This window comes from Peromyscus californicus, unplaced genomic scaffold (assembly GCF_007827085.1).
Source record: "Peromyscus californicus insignis strain IS unplaced genomic scaffold, ASM782708v3 Scaffold_13__1_contigs__length_99412109, whole genome shotgun sequence".
NCBI classification, from domain to species: Eukaryota; Metazoa; Chordata; class Mammalia; order Rodentia; family Cricetidae; genus Peromyscus; species Peromyscus californicus.
The window spans coordinates 83,418,908-83,427,530 of record NW_026294424.1 but is presented as its reverse complement, the minus strand read 5'-3'; the positions used below and the strand labels follow the sequence as shown (position 1 = coordinate 83,427,530).

At 41.6% G+C, this 8,623-nt stretch overlaps 1 protein-coding gene across 1 annotated transcript in view; it reads left to right on the top strand.

Annotated features, from left to right (window-relative positions):
- The first annotated feature begins 7,240 nt into the window (after nt 1-7,240).
- The window catches only part of Rassf6 (Ras association domain family member 6), a 40,521-nt gene continuing 39,138 nt past the window's right edge, over nt 7,241-8,623 (top strand). The window contains exon 1 of the mRNA XM_052735348.1: nt 7,241-7,593. The gene's annotated coding sequence lies outside the window, so the exon portion shown is untranslated. The remainder of the gene's footprint in view (nt 7,594-8,623) is intronic.

Sequence of the window (8,623 nt, the reverse complement as noted above, 5' to 3'; positions counted from 1 at the left end):
ACCATGCTCACCACAGTGTTATTTACAATAGTAAAGATATTGAAATAACCTGAGTGCCCATTGCTGGATAAACGAGCAAAGCAAATGGAACATAAACATACAAAAATGATTCGGCCTTGAACATGAAAGGGTTTGGACATTGTGCTAAATGAATGTGAGCTGGGTCCAAAAAACGAAATATAACACAATCTCACCAGCATGTGACTCTGAAAACAAAAACAAAAATGTCACAATACAGGGCTAGAAAACGAAGCAATGTGACCAAGGCGGAAAGAGGTGGGACACAGGGGAAGCATGGAGAACAAGAGCGGAAGCAGGAAGCCGTTTGCGGAGAACTCAGTTCTCATGGACAGCACAATGACCAGCGCTACCGAAGTTACAGTTCCTGTGTGTGGAATGTTTGTGAAATGATTGTTTTCGGTGTTCTTGCCGTTAGAAAAAGTAATTAAGATGATAGATGTATTTACTTCCTTCATATAGCATCCATTCTACTGCCCTTGTGTATTTCACAATCTGTTGAAAGACTCAAATATACATAAAATTTTGTTTTTCTAAGAAAATACAGAAATAAAAATAAGGAAACCAATAGAGTTTTTTTAAAAAAAAAAATTTGCTAAATGCATATTTAGAAAAACAACTATCATGTCACACTGTCCATTGAATTTCCTTGTGCTTTGCAATACAATCGTTTTTAAGGAGAGTCAGTTTGGGGGTGGGACAAAGATTACTGCCACATTCACTTATTTGAAAATGATTCTCTTCCCCTTTCAAACAATACATATTGATTAAAACAAACGCGTTTCTACTCCTTATAACTTACGGGAGCACTATGGTTGACGCCTTGTGTTTTCTGAAGTTGATAAGAATTGAAAGGAACCCATGCTGGGAAATCTCTTCTCTGACAGACAAAATGAACTGGGCTTCCCTTTGTAGCTGAGCACTGAGCTCCTCCAGGCAGTCCGTCTTGCTGCTTCTTTGCTGAGTAATACCACCTCTTCAGCAGCCTGGCACAGATGACTTTTTCAGTCAACGACTAGGCCGCTTTCCTCCTGGCATACACATTGCGGGAAAACAATCTATCATAAAAATAGAAGCTATGTGTCACTTTTAAAATGGAAATCATCTTATTACTCCTTAATCAATACAGTGGCTTTCCATTGTTTAAGCCCCAGAATCAGCTGTGGCACCAACTCTGCCAGGCAAACCGTTGAGCCCTGTAGCGTAACTACAACAGAACAAAAATCCTAAAATATCCAACTACCTAGAAGTTCACAACGACCTGTACATCAATAAAAGCATTGCTTTAATTAAAGCTGCTGGGGATTCTAGAAGGAAATTTCTCCTCCTTTATCTTTTTGGGTTCTTTTTCCCACAAAGAATTTTAATCAAGGTTCTAAAATCTGTTTTCACAGAAGAGCAATTTCAGGTTTCTTAACAGAAACTGAAAGTGATGTTTATTCTTCAAGTTCTGCAAAAAAAAGTTCAGAATTTTCCCACAGGAATTAATCTGTTGCAGTTATTGTAATTTATTATAATATGATGGCAAAAGTTCTCAATTGTGAAATGTATTTATTTCCAACGTTTCCCATTGGGAAAATAATGTCTGTTGGCTCATTGTAAAGGCAACTTCCTAAACAAGGTGGTTTCCAGTTGGGTTTCTGTGGGAGTCCCCTCTTTATCAAAGGCAATCCTGCTTCCGCTTGAGCTGCCCTTTGCCCCAGCTGAGAGAAGCCTCAGGTAGGAAACAGAAGTGTAAGGCTATGCCAAACTGAGAGGTAAACCCTGTTCTCTGGCTCACATACTTAAAATGGACAATTGTTTGTTCTCTACATATTTTCTTCAAGCCATAGTGACCTCTAAATATTTTTCAGAAGTGATTTCGTGGGTCATGGAAATTACTCAGGCTAATGGTAACCCAAGTCTCTTTTTTCTCTTTCTTGTCTCCTTTCTATATGTGGTTGGAATGTATCACAACCCAAGTATTTTTCTTACCTTCTAGTTGAGACTATATTGATGGGCATGCACATGTATATATGAAAAGCATATCCCAAACTTAGTGGATTGAAATAACACCCTTATTGTTATTGGCTCAGAGTTCTGATTGATTGAGAGTGCTTACTGTGCTCATCTGGGCAGTTTTTCTTATTATCTGTAGTCATTTGTAGGTTTTTAATCAGCTGTGGGGTGGCTTAGAGCTCTGGTTACAGGTTGTGAGCTGGGGTAACCTTCCAGCAACTGAACCAAGGGTCCCTGTCATTCCATATGTTAACCCAGACTCATTCATATCATCATTGGGAGTTTGAAGAGCAACAAGCAGGAAGACCCAATAAAAAAAAATGAAATCATTCAAGCCTTGTTTGGTACTGATGCATAGACCAAAGCCAGTATCATGGCTAAGCCCAGAATTGGTGCAGCTAAATTCTTCCAAAGAAAACATGATGGAGGTAGAGGTGAAGATAAACAAATCGGAACCATTACTACAGTCATTCCAACACTTATGTCAAAAATCTAATATTTAAAAACAACAACAATCAAAAAACTCAACAACCAAGTAAACACTGTACTTTAGGAGCCTTTCTTCAACATGAAATTATCAGTTGCTAATATAAGTACACTAGTCCTAAAAGATTTTGATAATGCTTTATGGTGAATAGAGCAAATATCCACTTAACTCATAGTAGTCTAAAGGAAGCTATCACTTGTGGTAATCGAAGCAAAAATAACCAAGAAATTTTTAGAAGTGGTCAGGTTGAGTTGTTCTATGGAGCTGATGGTAACAGAAACACTGCAGATACATGGCCATAAAAGAGAATATAAATTCTAGTTCCAATGTATATTTATTTATTGAATAAAGTGCCACCTCAAATGAGGAAACATTATGATGCACATTTGTTTACTCAATACATATTTACCATCATCATTATGAGTCAGTGCAAGGTTTCTTGAGCCTCCGGCATGGGCCTGGCGCTAGCTGGACACCAAACACAGGCCACCTGTATTAGTGACTTTTCCATTTCTGTGGCCATGACAAAGGCAACTTAGAGAAGGAGGGGTTACTTTGAGCTTATGGTTCCAGAGGGATGAGAGTCTGTCATGGTTGGGAGCCCTGGCAGCAAGCTGCGGGCATGTCAACAGAAGCAGGAGTCTGTGAGCTCACATCCCTGACTGAAAGCACAACACAGAGAGAGCCAATTAGAAGTGGAGGGAGGATTTTAATGGCAAAGCTTACCCTATCACCGTATCAAACCTCTATCCATGCTCTCTTAGAGCTTATATTTTAATGGGAGGAGATGTAAGATAAAGAACTAACCTGAAATGTGAAATTCATTTAGGCAATGATAACTGCCATGAGCACAACAAAACTGGGTGCTGTGATAGAAAAAGAATGGAGACTTCCCTCAAAAGACTGTCATCAGGAAGGCCTCTCTGAGAAACTGGTATCTGAGGAAAAATTAGAATAATGAGAAGACGCTGTGACCAGAGCAGAGATTCTTGGCAAACATAGAATCAAAGGATGTGAAGGAAGAACAAGCTTGGTCTTTCCCAGGAGCAAAACTAACCCTGAATAGCAAGCCTACAGGCAGCAGAGAATCAAACTAGCCAGAGAAGGCCAAGCAAGGTCTTTTATGTCTTGGCAAGGAGCTCAAATTTAGATGTCATCGCACATGTATGGGGGAACCACTAAAAAGGCTCCCAGCAAAGGAAGTCATTGTGATGTGATCCAAATGCTTTCTAAAAGATCCTGAGGTGGAGAATGAACTATAGTAGGGCAGAGTAAGGGCAGAGAAACCAATCACTATAGTATCCAATCCAGGACCATGCTTGTAGGTAGAAGTTTCTGTCCCGCCAGCAGCTCCCAAATACCCAGCAGTCGCTTCCCAAATACTTGACACACAGGCTTAATATTACTTATAAATGCTTAGCCAGAGCTCAGGCTTATCACTAACTAGCTCTTGCACTTTAATTAACTCATAATTCTTATCTATGACACATGGCTTGGTAACTTTTCTCAATATGACACTCTCAGTTTGCTTCCTCTGCATCTGGCTGGCGACTCCTGACTCCACCCTTCTTCTCCCTGTATCTCCAGCTGACCTTCCCACTCAGCTTTATTCTGCCTGGCTAGAGACCAAATCAGCTTTTATTATCAACCAATGAGAGCAACATACATTCACAGCATACAGAAGGGTCCTTCCGCAGAACTGCTGGACTGATGTAGGGGGAGAGCAGCAGAGAAAGGACATCAGGACTTGCCAATTTGCTGGGCATGGGAGGAGGAAAAGAAAGGAACTAAGGGCTGACCAATATTGGGCTTGCCTAGCCCCATACTAAGCCTAGGGGATGAAATAGAAATATAGACAGGATCTTTGCCTTCATATGGAATCAATACTTTGTATTATTTGATAAATATGGCTTATTTAATAGTTGAGAAACTTAGGAAAATGAAGTTAGGATTTAAAATTCATGGTTTTAATGTAAAAAATCCAGATGGGTAGAATTTGATGAATAAATAATATCTGAGGAAAACCTAGAAGAAAAGATACAGATATGTACATAAAAGTTTTATTAAACTCAATTACAAAATAACTGAAAATTAATAGATTTGATTATTTAAATTTTTAAACTTTTGTATGTCAAAAGCACCATAAACAAGACAAATAGCCTAGGAAATTAAGCTACAGCATACACAATGAAGAGCTGATATGCTTCATATGTAAAGACACATTTTAAGTCAATAAGTGGAAGATGAGCAAAGAGTACTTTTTCTAAAGTGAAACTACAAGGTAAATGTAGAGAAATACTTCAGTGTTACTAGTAACTAATTCTGCACATATTTACAATAGGTATCAGCTGAGGATGGTGGCATACACCTATAAACTTAGCACTCAAGAGAATGAAGCAAAGAGCTGAAAGGTGGAGGCTACTGAGTGAGCCCTTGTCTCAAAAAATAAAATAAAATATGATTTTAAACTTTCAAACTGATGCCGGGCGGTGGTGACACACGCCTTTAATCCCAGCACTCGGGAGGCAGAGCCAGGCGGATCTCTGTGAGTTCGAGGCCAGCCTGGGCTACCAAGCGAGTCCCAGGAAAGGCGCAAAGCTACACAGAGAAACCTTGTCTCGAAAAACGAAAAAAAAAAAAAAACTTTCAAACTGATAAACAATTGAAAGAAGTATAATAACTCATGATAGCATATTGCCTTATGGTTATAAAAAGATAAATCATTCTTTGGATTTAATTTTTTTTTTTAGGCTCTAGAGAGATGGCTCAGCCATTGAGAGCACTTGCTGCTTGCTCTTGAGGAGAACCCAGATTCTGTTCCCAGCACCCACGTGGTGACTAACTTCTGTCTGTAACTCCACTCTCAGGGGATCCAACGCCCTTCTCTAGTTTCAGACACCGGAGGCAGGTGGTGTACACACACACACACACACACACACACACACACACACACACACACACACACAGAACACCTATGCACGTAAAATAAAAGTAAAATAAATGTAAAAATAATTCAAAATATGCACTACTTTTCATCTTGCAACTTCATTCTGAAGATTGTAATCACAGTTAGGTGCAATTACACACAAGCATTGGCTGCTGTAGTTGTTGTTTGGTAGTAAAACTTTCGCACAATGAGGAACCGGTTAAATAAATAATGGTCTGTGCATATGGTATATGACAGTGCTGCTAGTTAAAACACATTGTAAGAAAAATAATAGCCCGAGTTGACATATGGTGAATTGTTCATGATATCCTTTATGAGATAAAAGCAGGTCATAAAACAACAAGCTATGCAGCCACGTTTCGATATGTTCATAGAGCAACCAAGTCGGTCAAGACGTCAGCCCATTGCTCACAATAATTTTATTTCAGAGATAAATTTATAGAGTTTTTCTTCTCATTTCTATGTTTTCTAAAATTTCCACAATGTACATGTTACATGGTCTTACATGACAAAGAAAAACTGTACATCTACACAAGGATAAAGCACCTGAAGGTCAAAGGGGGTCCAGTTGGAAGGCTGCAGATACAGGCAGAAGCACAATGGTGCCCAGACACTGAAAATAAACAGGCGATCCCTTCCAGCACAGGTGATTGGGCGGAGCCACGATCTGAGCTACACGTTCTAGAAGCGGTTGCTGTAAACACTGTAGGTCCTGGTTCCTTATCATCCAAAGGTCAGTCCTCACTAGTAACCACACACCAGGGGATCGTGGGCCATTGTGGGCAAATTAGCACAAAGAATATAGGGCCCGGCCTTACACAGGACTCTTCATACTTGGACTGACTGGGTCCAGTACCCCTTTTGACCAAGACCTGGTAAATCTCAAAGCCCCTGGTCTTCTTCACTTTCGAAAGGCTACCTCAACTGTCTGATCCTTTCTGCTTGAGTAGAATCCTGTGGAAGACACCATAAAGACATATCAAAGACATATCAAACAAGCACTGTGACTCTGCGTCACTGTCAATCACTCGGTTTATTCAGCACTCCAGCAGAGGACACCACATGTCAGTTTTGTCACATCTTCTCTTGAAAACTCATTAAATTCCTTTCTGTAAGCTCAAAAACTTAACCCTTGAAAAACAATCTATTTTTTAAAAAACTGTCAATAATTTTCTTACATACAAAAAGAAAGGTACAAATAATAGTTTTATTAAGTGTGTGTGTGTGTGTGTGTGTGTGTGTGTGTGTGTGTGTGAATAAAAACACTATTTCCACAACGTCTGTCATCTGTTTATCTTTTGGGTTCCTTTTGAAACTGAAGGTAAAAAAGTAAACCTCCCACACCCAATTCAGCAGATGAAATGCTGGTTACCAGATGCTTCTGTGGTGCTTAACAATATAAAATAATAATAATAATAATAATAATAATAATAATAATAATAATAATAATAATAATATGCCTACCCAGGACCCACTAAGTCAGATGGTCAGGCCAAGCAGATATCCTGGTGTTGCAAACTGCCTGGAACGTGAACGTTCTGGCTCACCCTAAGGGTGTGAGGGGAAAGAAATGCCTTGTGTACGAAGGGAAGGTGCAGGTAAGGAATGGGGAAGCCAAGACCAAGTAAAAGAAAATTAAGGAATTTCAAGCTGAAAGACGAATTAACTTTTCAAAAACAAAACGCAGAGTTCCAGCTGCTGTCGTTTCTCGACATACAGCACAGGTTGGCTGGCGAAAATCACGCAACCTGACGTTGCTGACAAAGGTCCCCAACGTCAGTTCCACTTCTGCAGAACCGTGACCGAGAGCAGTGCACCTGCCCGCGCCTGGGGAGAGAGAGTAAACACTCCCAACATGCACTGAGGCGCTGGGCGTGGCTCAGGTTGCTCACACCCCACTGCCATGGGCAACCTAGCAATAATTAACTGCTGCTGGCGCTCGCTCGCTGTGCCCGGGAGCTGCACGGTGGGGCCAGCCATGTGCTCTCCGCCCCGCCGGCTTCAACCAGGAGCAGGTGAATGACTAGGACGCCGAGACACCGCAGGCAGCTCCGCCTCCCCGCTACAGCGAGGGACGCTCGCCACCTCGGGCTCCGCGCAGCTCGATCGCAAGAGCCTCCTCTACCCGGCGTGATCATAGCAGGTGAACTTGGAGGTGGAGGGGAAGACCCCCGCTGGGGCTGTGGCGGGAAGTTGAGAGCGGGACCCGTAGAAAGTTGAATCCATAGTCGGGAAGGGCAAATGGGCGCGTGCATCAGTGCAGCCCTAACTCTGGTGTGAGTTTGCCTTGAATCAAAATTTTCTCAGAATACTCTTTCCCTGGACAAGGTAAGCTTGTGAGGAGGGTGGGGAAGAGTAAAGGGGGAAGGTTTGGAGTAGCGAGGCCACCCTGCCCTCTCCTTTCCCAAAGAACCAGCTCATGGACTTGACCTGAGCTGCAGGAATCCCCCACCCTAGCAAATGACTAGACTCCTGCGTGACACCCCCTGTCTCTTCATTTAAAGTGTGTATTAAATGACCACATCGTAAGGGAAAGAGCCATTGACTTGAGGGTTCGGTTAAATATTCGTTTCCTCAAGACAAATCACAATGAAAACGATTTGGGATGTAATGAAGACCTCACCAAACAGTGGTTAAACATCACCGCAATTACGCGGATGTACGTACGTTAGGATCTAGATTCTGAAGTCAGCCGGGGAGTCATAGGACTGAGTCTTGTGTCTATTACTTACTAGCTTTGAATGTTGTTTCCCATATCTAAGCCTCAAAAGTCTGCCATGTATGAAACAAGCATGATATTATCTATCACCTAGGGCTTTCGTGGGGATTAAAGAGGTAGCAGGTATTCCACAAATGGCACCTTTCACCCACAAATCCGCAGCTCTGTAAAATGGGTGGTGTGGGGAGGGCAAGCTGACCTGAGCTAGGCAGACAACACCAGACCCTGGGGACACTGGAAGAGAACAATGCATCTAAGACCAAGCTGGTAACAGCGGGCAAGCATCAGCTTTCTGAGGAGCGGCGAAACTGCCTGGCTTCTCATCACATTCAGGTATTGAGCGTACCTGGTGGCCAATTTAAACTTAGATGTTATTCACTTTTATTTTGTGAAACTCGTGCTTATGTCTAGGGAAATAAAACATCTGTGGTGGAAAAATTACTATCTATCTCGT